Raw genomic sequence first — 16,044 nt, 5'->3', positions numbered from 1 at the left:
TGAAAAGGTATATTTGCAAATGACAAGTTTCTTATCTCATGGAAAGCATTCCAGGGCTTCCAGGGAATTTTCATGTTCAACCTCTTAGCTTACCATACACTGTTAGGTGATCTCACTTATTCCCTTAACTTTACTTATCCCCCAATGCAGACAAAAATAAAATTCTAAATCTAATCCAGATCTCTGCTGAACTTCAAATTCATATTTTCCTTTCCTGCTAAATATCTCTACCAGAGTGCCGTGAAAGCACACTACAGTCATTTTATTCAAAACCAAATTCATTATCTGTTCTCATAAACCTTTTATCCATCTGCATTCTCTACCTGAACTTACAGAAACATCACATACCCATCTTGTTTAAATCCAAAGCATTACCCTTAACTCCCCTCTTTCTCAACTTTCACATCCAATCACCAAGTTAATTGAATCACCAACATAAATTTTGAATCTATCCTTTCTTCATCTCCTTTGCCATTAACTCAGTTCAAGACTTCATCATCTCTCACCTGGACTATAAAAGAGAGACTAATTGATTTCCTAAAGCACCTCAAATGAATCATTTCCAAAATCAAACCACTTATCTCAACCCTTTACCACCCCAGGGAAAAAGTTTTCTTTTCCTCCTATGTTCTCTAGCTTAGTTAATAATAATCCTCATTTATTTAAAACTTCAGCTTAAGTCTAACTGAACTCGAATTGATATCTGTACACCAATGTTCATCGCAGCATTCACAATAGCTAAAGGGTGGAAACGACCCAAATGTCTACCGATAGATGTATGGATAAACAAAATGTGGTATATGCATACAGTAGAATATTATTCAGCCTTTCAAAGGAAGGAAATTCTAATACATGCTACAACATGGATGAACCCAGGAAGCATTAGTCTAAGTGAAATAAGCCAGACACAGAAGGACCAATATGTATGACTCCACTAATATGAGCACCTAGAATAATCAAATTCATAGAGACAGAAAGCAAAACAGTGGTTGCCAAAGGCTGGGATAGGGGGAATAAGGAGTTGTTTAATGGTACAGAATTTCAGTTTGGGAATGATAAAAACATTCTGGAAATAGATAGTTGTAATGGTTGCACAACAATATGAATGTACTTAATGCCACTAAACTTTATACTTTAAAATGATAAAAATGCTAAATTTCATGTTACAATTTTTAATTTTTTTTTAATTTTAAACCTAACTGAATCTCAAGTTAATGCTATAGCCACACAAAGAAGATAATTATATCAAGTGTTTTAAGAACACAATGTTTTGACTTTATAGCCTTAGCGAGCTATAGTATAAGGACAAAAAGAACTGCTAAAAAACATTAGTAAAACTGATTCAGTAAGCTTATTAACAGTAATATTAGTATTGTTACTTTAAAGCTATGTTATATATATTTTTAGGAAAAAATAATTATGTTAACGTTAAGAGCCAAGATGTTCAGTATAAAATTTCAAAATACAAACTCAAAGAAGGAAAAAATACTTTAATTTGAACTCGTTTTGCTTTTTAAATCTGTCCATATGTACATATGTGTGTGTGTGTGTGTGTGTGTGTGTATATATATTTCTTTTTTTTATATATATATATATATATATATATATATATATATATATATATATCTCCTAGTTCTTATCTTAAATGCTTAAAAGCAATGACAACACAGAAGCAATGAGAACCCTAAGTGCCCAGACAGTGGTATTTAAATAGCATTCCCCATTAAAAGGAACCAGGACTCTTTGGAGAAATGCATGATTCCAGCCTGGAGGAGAAATTTTACTAGATGAACCTGGCACATGTTGTGCCACAAAGCAAGGAAGTTATCAAACACTAACAGGGTCCTGTCAAAATGACAAAAGTCACCTTGAAGGCACTTCTACTAGGTAAAGCTGGGACAATTTGCATACCAAAAAACCACACTGACTTCAATTGACTGAAACCCACTAAATATATATAAATCCTTGAGTTCATGAAATATATTTAAAAATCCATGAGTGCTTCTTCCTCTTCCGGGGATGGTATCTAGAGGCATTCAGGATGGTCCAGTGTTTGAGACACCATTGTAGGCTATCCTACAATACAGCCTCTAACAAAACCAGGCTGTCCCAAACCCCTGGTGTTTACTTTTATACCAAGAAGGTTGAGAAAGCACCAAAATCCACATGTGGCGTGTGCCCAGGCCAACTTTGAGGAGTTTGTGCTGTGAGACCCAAAGCTCTTACAAGGTTGTCTAAAACGAAAAAACATATCAGCCAGGCCTATGGTGGTTCCATGTGTGTTTTAAATGTGTCCGTGACAGGAACAAGCACACTTTCCTTACTGAGGAACATAAAATCGTTGTGAAAGTGTTGAAAGCACAAGCACAGAGTCAGAAAGCTAAATAAAAAAATGAAGTTTTTCTGAGTAATTAAAAAATTAAAAGGCAAAAAAAAAAAAAAATCCGTGAGTTCTCTTTCCTCAAGGAAAGAGAAAGTCAAAAGACAAATAAGCAAGCCTCATTGATCACTACTAGAGTAGTGTATCGATTCTTATTCTGAAAATTCATAATTAAAGAAAAAGAATTAAGCATTTATCCTGACCATCCAGTATACGCTGAAATTCATGGCAACCAAATCGCCCTGGTTTAAACTGAAAAGTTCTTTACAGAAAAATGTCAGTTAATATATGTAGAAGAAATTAAAAATCTGGAAAATCAACAGTCTGCAACTGTTGATGGAATCAGTCTTTCTAACTTAAGTGACATCAATAAAACCTTTCCTTAGACAAGAAATCTTTCTCTACTTTAAACTGTTATATCTCTTATTTATACTTCTCTTGTAACACTTACCAATACAAGGAAGAAGAAAGTGGTGGTAGATTGTTACAGTAATGACTCTCAATGAATCACACCTATGTTTTAATGCCCTTGCAATTCTCCCGTGTAATCCTCTCCCACATGGGCTCTGGCAATGAGACTTGCCTTGGCTGATGGCAGAGTCGCAAATAACATACAAGTAGAGTGCACAATGGGATATGCTCCCTCATTGCTGGAAACTCTTCTGTCACCACACAAGCCCAGGATAACCTTGGATACATGTGACCCAAGGAATATTATCAACAATATGAGAGAGGCTGTTAGACTATCACCCCAATCAAACCAACAGATAACTCCAGCTGTATTAGTAACTCCAAGAGAGACCAGCAGAACCATTCAGCTTAGCCTAGCCCAAACTGTTGATCTAGAGAATCTAGAGCAAATAAAATGATGGTGGTTTTAAGCCAAAGTTTGGGGATGGTTTATTATGCAGCAATAGACACAATTAGATACAGTAGATATAATGTCATATCTTCTCCACAAGAGAGAAAAGGAAACCTTTCTGAGGATGGGAGCCCTATAAAGAATGAGGTATTCATCAAATTTCCTAGTAAGGACACAATAAAAGTACCCCCTGAGTTTAACACACAATACTTCTCATTACATTAAAAAGAATTAATGTAACTACTCCAAGATTTACATTATTCTATTTTCCATTGTTTCTTTTTTAACTTTCTAAGTTAAACAAGAGACTATAAGACTAAACTGCCAATCTGGTTTTCAGGGTATTTGAGTAAAATCAAAAAACTGTTTTTTGGGGGTTTTTTTGCGGTACGCAGGCCTCTCGCTGCTGTGGCCTCTCCCGTTGCGGAGCACAGGCTCCGGACGCACAGGCTCAGCGGCCATGGCTCACGGGCCCAGCTGCTCCGCGGCATGTGGGAACTTCCCGGACCGGGGCACGAACCCGTGTCCCCTGCATCGGCAGGTGGACTCTCAACCACTGCACCACCAGGGAAGCCCACAAAAAATTTTTTTTCTTTGACAATACTCACTGGTGGAAAGAATATTGCAAAACCAACACTCTCATTGTTTATGGGAGTGTAACTAAATACAAAAAATATGCATACTCTCTCACTCACTGCTAGGAAATTACCCAGTGGACAAATTCATTAAAGGACCACCTATATATGTATAGCAAGCATGCTCACTGCCGTGTTATTTATTAGCAAAACTGGAAACAAACTAAATGTCCTTCAATAGAGAAATGATTAAATTTTAATAATCCATATAATAAAATATAATGTAGTTATTAAAAATAAACAAATAATAAGAGGCAGTTCTGAAAGTGCTGATACTGAAAGCTCTCCAAACTATATTAAGTGAAAAAAATCAAATTCATATAGTATAATGTTAATGGATATATGCATTAAAACTTTGTGGAAAAATACACAAGAAACTATTAGCACTGATTACTGGGAAGGACCTTCTACTTTTCACTTTATATCTTCTATACTCCTAATCCTTAACTCCTGTCAGCCTCAAACTTCATATAAAATTTGTCTCTTAAGTCCTTTCCTGCTTGCTCTCAATCTTCAACCTTGAGAATGGTCACTAATACTCTTTGTTCTAATCTCCATTACAAATCTAACAACTTTAAACTTGTTTACAACTCATTTTTGGTAATTACTTTTTTTTTTTGTCCTCTGAGTTCCTTCTCATTTCTCCACCTTCTTCTTAAAACCGAATATATCCCAATCTATATCAAATCCTGATGTAGAAGACTTACTCAGACTGTTGCAGTATGACCTTGACCCACCATGTAACTCCACAGATGCTTTTCTATCCATCATAAAACCATGTACAATAGTAAGCTTCTTTACAAATATACCACATTTAACACTAATTCATTTACATCAGCTTTCAACTGCAAATAATTCCTATTTTTTTAAATGTGAGCAGTTCCGCCTAACCTAGAGCCATCTACAACTTTAATAAGCATCAAATAGTCACCCCTGTTGTTAAATTACTAATGGTAAATTGAGTGCAATTCCTATTCGTCTTTCTAAGGTGTCTCTAAGAGGCTATATTCCCCCGTTGCACCTGATTCCAGCCTACTCCAAAATTTCTCAAGTGCCAGCACACAATATACTTCTGCATCCTAAGTCTTCCCTGCCTAACCTAGTGACATAAACTACGATACATACAATACAGTATGCCAGAGAAGGGGGGTGAGAAGCATATACTTATCTAAATGCAACTGGCTCTTGTTTTCAGCAGGGCATGTCAAGCATCCCCAAAACAAAAGTACATCTAAATCTAGGAATACTGATTCATAAACAGTAGTTGGAGTCACACAGACCTGCATTCAACTTCCAGTTTACCCACTTAGAAGCTTTGTAAAAGTACTTAACCTCTGTAAGCCCCAAATCCCCATTTGTAAAGTGGAACTAATGTCAGCCTCAAAGAACTGTTGGGAGGATTAAATGAAATAGTATGCATACAACGTTTAAATCGGTGCCTGGCATTTGTTAGATATACTATAAGTAGTAGATACTTACATTATTACTAAGTGCACTCATAAAAAAAAGACCTAGAATCAAAATTTAAAAGCTGGAAAACATCTCAGAAATCATGTTCCAACTGTAACACTCCATAGATGAGGAAACGAAGCCCTAGAAAGTACAACTGGCTTACCTGACATCATGCTATCTAACGACAGAGTTGCAATTAAAACTTAGGTTTCCAAGTCCTAATTCAATATCTTCTCTACTGTCTCAAATATTTCTTGGCCATCTCTCTGATACCCATCAAGACACTTAATTTCTCTAATCTCGACACTTAATTTCTCTAATCTCAACTTCTTCAATGACAAACTACAGGGACAGGACAAGATCATGGATCTTTCTAGCTCCAAAATTCTCATTCCATGATTCATGTGGGCCTTAAACTGGCTAACTTAAAAGCATGCCCATAGGGCTTCCCTGGTGGCGCAGTGGTTGAGAGTCCGCCTGCCAATGCAGGGGACATGGGTTCGTGCCCCGATCTGGGAAGATCCCACATGCCGCGGAGCGGCTGGGCCTGTGAGCCATGGCTGCTGAGCCTGCGCGTCCGGAGCCTGTGCTCCGCAATGGGAGGGGCCACAACAGTGAGAGGGCCGCGTACCGCAAAAAAAAAAAAAAAAAGCATGCCCATAGAAACAAAGTCAAATATATTTCCAATTTTTATATATGCTTAGCTTTCTTATGCATACTTTCAAAACTCTAAAATTTAGTTAGTGGTTATTAATAGGTATATGAAAGCAGTCAAGTCAGAAAAAAAAAAAGGCAGCCTAGTCAATAAGAGACTGAGACAACCAAAACTAATTATAGATAAGTTACTAGCAACTAAACTGGGTTTATAGACATCATACAATTAACTCAATATTAAATGAAAGAATAAAAGACTTTAATATCTAACACTTTTTAAATATCTAACATGTAATTAAATATCTAACATATAATTAAAATTGATTCACATATTTTAAGCAAGTTTAGGCCATCAGGTGTCTTGATTCAATAAATATGGAGAGACAGACACAAAAATGTATCAAAATAAGAATTCAGAACCTGGGGGAGAATGGATACGTGTATATGAAAGGCTGACTCACTTTGCTGTGCACCTGAAACTATCACAACATTATTAATCGGCTATACTCCAATATAAAAGTTTTTTAAAAAAAAAAAAGGTGCTTGCCCATCTCTCAGGACCGACTGACCTATGTTCAACTGCTGTTCACATGCAACCCTTCTCTACTTTGGCCTTCAAAGTTCTCATCTGAATATTTGCTACTACCTCCAAGATCTGCACCTGCAGCGGCTCCACCTGGGCCCACACCCTAGGCTTCAAGGCTCAACGCAGCCCTCCTACCTGTCTCAGAGCGGGGGGTGGGATGTGTGTGTGTGTGTGGAAACGACGACTACACCCCACCCCAAGGGAGGATGGCCCAAACTCCTGCTCCCGTCCCTCACACGGCACTTTTCATTTTTTAAGTCTTAAAATCACTTGAGAGAGCTGGGAAAGGTGCTAATAATAAAATTTCCTAAACAGAGAATCTGTGGGCCATACTCAAAATCCCAAAATGTGCTTGAAGACCTACTGTGTAAAAACTTCAGAATCTAACAAAAATCCTAATCTACTGGCTATGGATTCCTGTTATAAAAAATATGTAGAATGTCAGTTTCAAAGAAGTGGAACACAATATTTATAAAATTAAAATCCATCCTGAATATTATCATCTTTTACAATGCAAAAATCCCTGAGAAAGACTATCCAAATAGCAGATGACTCGTAATTCAGGTTCCCAAGGAAACAGAGTCTGAGATTGATATCTGCAAGCAGGTTTACTGGGGAGTGCTCTCAAGAACACCTGTGCAGGCACAGAGGCCGCATGACTGGGCCAAGGGAGAAGCTGAACAGTATTGATCAATAACAGTTGCAAGAGCAGCCTCAACTAAGCCTACAAAGAGTCCTGAAGCTAGAATGACCCCTCATCATGTTAGTCTCTAATCAAGGCAAGAGGATGATTCTTTTCATCCCCCACCATTAACCAGGAATGAAATACAGGCGGCTTCCAGGAAGGGGACATAAACTTGGGTGAGGCAGCCATGATCCCAAGCAACTAAGAGAATGTGTCTCTATCCTGAAGGGGAATCTATGGCCCACACCAAAGCATCCACTAAAATGAATGTACCTTACTTGCATTTGAGACACGCATAAAGAGCTATACACTGGGGAAAGGGAGTGGCAGAGGGAACTCAACAGAAAAGGAGACCTACTCTCTTCTGGAGCCTACTATGTGGCAGGTGCTGTGATAGTCATGTTACATGAGCTACGGGATTTTATCGCTGAATCCTTGCTTCCTGAAGACAGTGTTTTTTCTCAGCAAAGAGGCTAAGAAACAGGGTAAAAGGTATCAGGATTTGTTATGTAACACTTAAAATGCTACTTTGGGGTTGCAAATGGTCTGCAGACTCAAAATCCTGGTACTTCCGTGATTTTCAACTAATACTTTTACCCTGAAAAGCACTTCAAAAATCACCTAGGTGGTGCCCTCATTGAACAGATAAGGAAAGTGAAGCCAAGAGAAGCTCATGATTTGCCTAAGATCACACTGATAGCAGAATTTAGAACGTGGACTCAAGTCTTTTGATTCCAAATTCAGTGATTTCTCTACTTGATGTGGTGTCTTTACATTCAAAAACTTAACAAAATCAAAATAACCCAGAGACATGAATCTTATTGTAAAGCTCAGAATATCAACTTCTCCCAGATCATTTGTACTTTCAAAATCAGGCACATAAGAAACCTGAGTTTTACACTAAAGAAATGTCAATTGGTAGTGTGCTAAATGAAATATTATATCTTTCTATTAATAATAATAATAGCTGGGCTTCCCTGGTGGCGCAGTGGTTGAGAGTCCGCCTGCCGATGCAGGGGACACCGGTTCGTGCCCCTGTCCGGGAAGATCCCACATGCTGCGGAGCGGCTGGGCCCGTGAGCCATGGCCGCTGAGCCTGTGCGTCCGGAGCCTGTGCTCCACAACGGGAGGGGCCACAACAGTGAGAGGCCCACATACAGCAAAAAAAAAAAAAAATAATAATAATAATAGCTAACTTACAACCTCTGTGACAGGCACAACATCAAGATCTTTATTCACATTATATCATTTAATCATCACAACAATCCTTTGGATAAAATTAAAGGAATTGTTCCCATTTAACCAAGGGGGAAAAATAAGGTTAAAGAAACTAAGTAAGTTGCTAGCTAAGATTACAAATGTAATAATGCACAGAGCTGGAGATTCCACCTGACTTAAACAAAATGCTCTCAAAGTTAAAACATCCACTATGCTACAAGCCCTATGCTGCTTCTCAATTTTCCTTTTCTGAACTTTTCAGACTTCCATGATGTACATGATTTTTCTAACCAGAAATATATTCTTTTATTATTTCTAAATATTCTATTTTAAAACTAAATCATTGCTTTGAATATTTGGAAGTTGCAAAAAGATATAACAAGGTTTTATCAGAAAAATTAATGTCTTATAGAACAAAATAAACCAATACTTCCTTATCAGAGGTCCAATTCAATACAATTACCTCTTAATCCCCCACAACAGAGTGTGTTTTGGCATAGCACTACACAAAGTCAGGAATTCTTAAAACACTTTCCAAATGTTATTTAGCTAATAAAGTCCCAATAAAGTATCACTGAGACGCTAGAAAAACTTATATTAGCATACTTATGTAAAACTTAACCATAGTCTAATATTAAACATTGAAACGAGGGAAAGGATGTGGTTTTTATTAAATTCCATCTGCTGCTATGACCCATGCAATACTTAAACAGATGTCTATGCAACTAAGTTATTCATGTTCAATATGTCAATCAATCAATGGCCATGGATCTATCCCAAAGTAAGTTATCCTACCGCAACCCATATTGAGAACATAGTCCAAGACAGCCAGGGTATATGACCCCATGTCTACTGCCAATCGACCAAATGTGATCACCTGGACCCAAAAGCAGCCATTCACAAGCTAGCTAGCAACCAATAAAATGGCTCAGTGGCAAAACACACACACAAACAAACCCCAGTGTGAACAATGGACTACTGCTGAGCTCCATGCTTAGGCCTTTAAACTGCAAACTATGAAGAGAAATGACTAGTCACACAGAGACTTCCCTGGTGGTCCAGTGGTTAAGACTCCACGCTCCCAATGCAGGGGCCCAGGTTCGATCCCTGGTCAGGGAACTAGATCCCACGTGCGCCCGAATGCCACAACTAAAAAAGGTCCCACATGCCACAACAAAGATCCCACGAGCCGCAACAAAGATCTTGCACGCGGCAACGAAGATCTCACGTGCTGCAACTAAGACCCAGCGCAGCCAAATAAATAAATAAATATTAAAAAAAAAAAATTAGCCACCCAAACTGGCACTAAACAGATACACATCAAAGTCATGAGGTAAATAAGAGTACTGGAGGGACTTAAGTAAATCAAAGTTATAACCCAGCCAAAGTTTCAAAACACCACTGACTCTTGAGAATGCAGAAGCTATGAAGGAAAAAACTAGAATAGAGGGTAAGAAAATTAGCTGGCACCAAGTGAACCTAACCAGAACTATAATCACTATTTCAGAGCCACAGTAAAGCTTATTTCTAGAATGATCTGTAAAAGATGTGTTTCATGGTATCACAATTCCTAAAAGGAGGAATCCTATGAATCAAATGACCTCACTCCACTCTCAACCTCAGCTGACTAAACCAGCAGCAGACACCTGACCCAGAGGAAGTAACTCCATTACTGGCCAGCCAGAGACCTACACATGGCCCAACAAGAAAAGATGAAGAGGACATTTTTGATTCTTCTCGTTGGGGTTTGGAAATTGAGCCAGTTGGCTATGCAACATTTGGCCAGTTGGCTATGCAAAGGTAAGGTGAAAAGCAAGTAGAATCATGTGGTCAGATGGCCATCTGAGGTCTTGAGCATACTAAGCAAGGAGTAGCAAGGAGGATGGACACAGAGATGCAGAGGCAAAATGCCAGTGGTCCAGGAGACTGTGTGAGACAGAGGGGAGTACTGCCTCTGCCCCGACACCTTTCTAGGTCCTACTGTCTAGAGACCCAACTGTATAGCAATTCTTATTCTTAGATCACTTTGAAACCTTACAATAAATCCTCCTTTCAATTTAGACTGATTTGGGGAAGTTTATAATCCTTGAAAATAAAAAGCACTCATTAGAATATTGTCCAAGGATGACAGATTACAATCATGCATTTAATATTTAATTACTGTTTCCTCTCCTCCATATATCTTGGAAGAATAGTCTGTACTCCCTGTTTCTACACCCTTACTTCCCAGCCAATCATTTCTCCCCATGACTCTCCTGAAACTGAACTAGGTATGACCTAACTGTTCCATTCAGTGGATACTTCTCAGTCCTTATTTGAATTGACGTCTCTCCAACATTCACACATGTCTAATACTTGCCTCCACTTGTCTCCTAAGTGCTGGACCTACATATTTCCACCTGCCTAGTGAACATCTCTGTTGGGATGTCCATACCTCTAGTTCACACTTGTCTTCCTCACCAAACCTGTTCTTCCTCCTCCTCTATTTTTCACCTAGTTCCTTCCACCCAGACTATTCACAAGTCAGTAAGTCCTATTAATTCTCCTTTCTTGAAAATCTGTTTTTTCTCTATCCCCAAAGCCATTGTCTGATTCAAGCTTTCATCATCCCCTGGATTAACAACAAGAGATGCAGAAATTCTGATTCAATGGAGGGACTTGGGAATTTTTTTTTCTTTTTTTTTAAGGATTCCAAATGATTCTAATGTGCAACAATTTTAGGAACTAAAACGTTATTACTTTCTAGCTGGTCTCTCCCTTTATGGAGCCATCCTCTCTACACAGCTACCAAGTCAACATGTATTACTGAAAATACACCAAGTATCAAACATTAATATAGGTCCGACACACTAAGGAAGAAAAACAAAATCCCCACCCTAAGGGAGCTCAGTCTAGCAGTGGAGAAGTCAAGTATCACAAAAACAATGGAATAAGTTTTGCAGAGATCTATATACTAAGTGTTCTAGTATACTGAGCTACTACACACTAAGTGTTTATTGAATGCTGATACTGTGGTGAGTCTTCATGAACATTATTTCATTTAATCCTTCTACAATACTGTAAAGTACATATTATGCTCAATTTACAGATAAAACAGCTGGGTCTCAAAGAGCTTGAAATTTTGCAAAAGATCTCACGCTCATGAATAGAGGAGGCCAGGGCTTAAATGATGGTCTAATTCCAAAAGCCCATTCTCTTAATTAGTATGGGGTGCTTTGGGAGAAAGAAAAAATAGCAAGCAACTAACTCCTAGTATCCCCTAAACTGAGCAGTGTAGACAAGTAATGGTAGGGTACTCACAGCAGAATAAAGAGCTTCTATGGAGATGTGAAGGGATGAGAGATCAGGGGAAGTTGTGGGAAACGCAGTTAGTGAGGATGGCAAGGTCAGTGAATGTACAGAGGTATGTGGAGATGAGCCTGAAATGGAATCTTTTTTCCCAAGGAACCAGAGCAGTATCGGCCTTGCATGCCAAGGTAAAGAGTCTGGACATCTCCTATGGGCACTGAGTTGTCACCAACAGATTTTAGACAGAAGACTGATTCACCGGATATACTTTTTATAAGGATTATAAGGGGAAAATATTTTTGGAGGGTTTTCCTTATTACAAATTTGATTATTTAAAAACCTTCTGTGGCTCCATATTGTTTACTGTATAAAGTCCAAAATCCTTTCCAGTTTCATCTCATAACTATCCCCATCCACATGCGAAAATATTCACAATTCCCCTATGCTGTGCTAGGCTGCTTCAGGTTTTTGCATTTGCCTGGTCACTGTCTGTAAAAATGCCTTCTCTCCCTTGTTCCTCCTTGCCTGAGTCTCTTCAGCTTCTGTAAGGCCTTTAACAATCTCCATTCCGTCTCTCTCCCTCCTCCTTTCACCACAGAATTAGTTACTTTTTCTTTTGCGCTCACATTCTTCCTCTGTATATCTATTGACACATCACACTGCTTTGTAATTATTTAAGTATCTGTCTCCCCCATTAAATCTCTGCCAGCCCAGCACAGTAATGAGCACAGAATGTTCAACAGTATGACAAATGACTTTCTACACACACACATACACACACACACACAAGTTAAAAAAAAAAAAGATAACAAGGGAGTGATAAGAAAAGCATTCCTTGAAGAAATCTGAAGTATGTAATAACAAAAAACCAACATTAGCAGCAAATAACATTTATAGAGTTTACTGTGTGCCAGATACAGCTGTAAAACCTTCACATGTATTAATTAATTTAATCCTCACAACAACTCTATGAGAAGGGTACTATTATTATGACTATTTTAATGAGCCACAGAGAAGTCAAGTTACTTGCCCAAAGCTACCCAGCTAGTAAATAGGGTGCAGATGCCACCCCAGGCAGTCTGGCTCCAGAGTTCAGGTTCTTTTTTGTTCATTGTTTTTTTCAGAGTTCAGGTTTTTTACCAATAATTATATTGGGTTGGCCAAAAGGTTCATTCGGTTTTTTCCATAAGATGGCTCTAGTGGCACTCAGTCACCTTTAACTTCATTCAGAACAATTTTGTTAGACTGTATGTGACAGCCGTCATATCAGCATGCATTAAAAAAAAACTTATCAAAATCAGCGAATTTGGGCTTCCCTGGTGGCGCAGTGGTTGAGAGTCTGCCTGCCGATGCAGGGGACACGGGTTCGTGCCCCGGTCCGGGAGGATCCCACGTGCCGCGGAGCGGCTGGGCCTGTGAGCCATGGCCTCTGAGCCTGCGCGTCCGGAGCCTGTGCTCCGCAACGGGAGAGGCCACAATAGTGAGAGGCCCGAGTAACGCAAAAAAAAAAAAAAACAAAAAAAACAAAATCAGTGAATTTTTGTGTAGCCACTTTAATGTTGAAGATGGAAGGAAAAAAAGCAACATTTCGGCATATTATGCTTTATTATTTCAAAAAAGGTAAAAACGCAACCGAAACGCAAAAAGAAAGATTTGTGCAGTGTATGGAGAAGGTGCTGTGACCGACTGAACGTGTCAAAAGTGGTTTGCGAAGTTTTGTGCTGGAGATTTCTCACTGGACGATGCTCAGGGTCAGGTACACCGGTTGAAGCGATTTGATAGCGATCAAATAGAGAAATTAACTGAGAACAATCAACATTATACCATGCGGGAGATAGCCGACATACTCAAAAGACATACTCAAAATATCCAAACCAAGCGTTGAAAATCATTTGCACCAGCTTGGTTATGTTAATCGCTTTGATGTTTGGGTTCACATAAGTTAAGGAGAAAAAACCTTCTTGACAGTATTTCCACAAGCCATTCTCTACTTAAATGTAATGAAAACGTTCCATTTTTTAAAACAAATTGTGATGGGTGATGAAAAGTGGATACTGTACAATAATGTGCAACGGAAGAGATCGTGGGGAAGAGAAATGCAACACCACCAACCACACCAAAGGCCAGTCTTCATCCAAAGAAGGTGATGTTGTGTATATGGTGGGATTGGAAGGGAGTCCTCTATTATGAGCTCCTTCCAGAAAACCAAACAATTAATTCCAACAAGTACTGCTCCAAATTAGACCAACTGAAAGCAGCACTCGACAAAAAGCGTCCAGAATTAGTCAACAGAAAACGCATAATCTTCCATCAGGATAACGCAAGACCACATGTTTCTTTGATGACCAGGCAAAAACTGTTACAGCTTGGCTGGGAAGTTCTGATTCATCAGCCATGTTCACCAGACATTGCACCTTTGGATTTCCATTTAGGTCTTTACAAAATTCTCTTAATGGAAAAAATTTCAATTCCGTGGAAGACTGTAAAAGGCACCTGGAACAGTTCTTAGCTCAAAAAGATAAAAAGTTTTGGGAAGATGGAATTATGAAGTTGCCTGAAAAATGGCAGGAAGCAGTGGAACAAAAGGGTGAATACGTTATTCAATAAAGTTCTTGGTGAAAATGAAAAACGTGTCTTTTATTTTTACTTAAAAACCGAAGGCACTTTTTGGCCAACTCAATACTATCTCTTTAGCTCTAGCAAAAGACACCAGTATAAGGATACAGTTCTAGCCTTGGTTCTTTTATATCTTAATCTCTTTTTTATCCTTAACACACTAAAAATAAATCTACACAGTAAGAAAAAATTCCACTTCTTAAAATTCGCTTCAATAAATGAGTAATAATTTCATCAAACTTAAATGTGTAAATAATCTGGGACGCCTTCCCTAACATCTTAGTTTAGATCAGGGCCCTCTTGCTGTACGCTCTTGGGGCTCCCTGTGCTTTCCTTCCTAACATTCACCCAAGGATGTGACCATATACGTATGTGATCCTTTCAACAGTTCCTCTGTCTTCCCCTGGATACTCAGCTCCACAGGGGTTCATGTCTGTTTTACTCATCAATGCAGCTTCAGCATATAGTAGACCCATAATAGATGTTTGAGAAGTAGATATGTCCAAAAGGTCTTCCCTATTCATCACTTCTTTTTTTCTGCTCATGTTGCCATCATCATAATGCAAATCATAATTACTTAGTGCCAAAAATATTAAAATAAATCTCATCTGATCTCTGCCTATATTCTCCTATGGTTTTATACATCTCATGCAACACTGACAAATTAATCTTCCTAAAACATTCCTTTACTCGTTCAAAAAATATTAACTCCTACTATGTGCCTAAAGGAAACCAGAACATCACACCAAAATATGTCACTTTGGCATATTGATTATTTTTAATTAAAGGCATTTAAGAAACAGTAGGTACAAGAAGAACATTCTGGGGACTTCCCTGGTGATGCAGTGGTTACGAATCTGCCTGCCAATGCAGGGGACTCAGGTTCGAGCCCTGGTCTGGGAAGATCCCACATGCCGCGGAGCAACTAAGCCTGCGAGCCACAACTACTGAGCCTGCGTGCCAGAACTACTAAAGCCCGAGCACCTAGAGTCCCTGCTCCACAACAAGCCAACGCAATGAGAAGTCTGCGCACCGCAACGAAGAAGAGTAGCCCCCACTGGCTGCAACTATAGAAAGCCCGCAGGCAGCAATGAAGACCCAACACAGTCAAAAAAAAAAAAAAAAAGGACATTCTGACCCTTCTTTTTCTTTCTGAAAGCAGGAGATAAAACTCCCCTGTGAAAAGGACCCTCACTATACCAGGAGTAAAGAAGACGTCCTCATCACTAGAGCCAGAGAATTTAGGGCTGAGAAATCTGTACAAACAAACTTTGTTAAACTAACCCTTATCTTCCGAGTTACTTCTTCATCATTTACTACCTCAGCCCAAACCCCTTTGTCTTGTCAATTCTTCACAAATCTTGTTTCTCTGTCTAAAAGTTGTAAACACTTCCTGCTCTGGTCCCTTCACGTCTTCATTCTCTTGTGAAGGCTCCCATGTACATGTAAAAATTTAATAAAATTTGTATGCTTTTCTGCTGTTAATCTGTCCTAGACAGTCTAATTCTTAGGCCCAGCCAGAGATCCAAAGAGGGTAGAGGAGAATTTTCCTCCCCTACATACCAAATATATTTCACTGCTTAATAAAATCCTATTAATTTCCTAATGCCTATAGAATAAAATTCAAAATGTCAGATTTGTCTATTGAAAGAAATAAATAAGAAGGAA

The 16,044-nt window shown here is 38.7% G+C and overlaps 1 pseudogene; it reads left to right on the top strand.

Annotated features, from left to right (window-relative positions):
• Nucleotides 1–2,014: 2,014 nt before the first annotated feature.
• LOC112405838 (60S ribosomal protein L34 pseudogene) lies at nt 2,015–2,388 on the top strand (annotated as a pseudogene).
• The last annotated feature ends 13,656 nt before the right edge of the window (nt 2,389–16,044 follow it).

Source organism: Neophocaena asiaeorientalis, unplaced genomic scaffold (genome assembly GCF_003031525.2).
Source record: "Neophocaena asiaeorientalis asiaeorientalis breed wild unplaced genomic scaffold, Neophocaena_asiaeorientalis_V1.1 scaffold92, whole genome shotgun sequence".
In the NCBI taxonomy this organism is placed as follows: domain Eukaryota; kingdom Metazoa; phylum Chordata; class Mammalia; order Artiodactyla; family Phocoenidae; genus Neophocaena; species Neophocaena asiaeorientalis.
The sequence above is the reverse complement of the archived record's forward strand: the minus strand, read 5'-3'. Positions and strand labels throughout refer to the sequence as shown.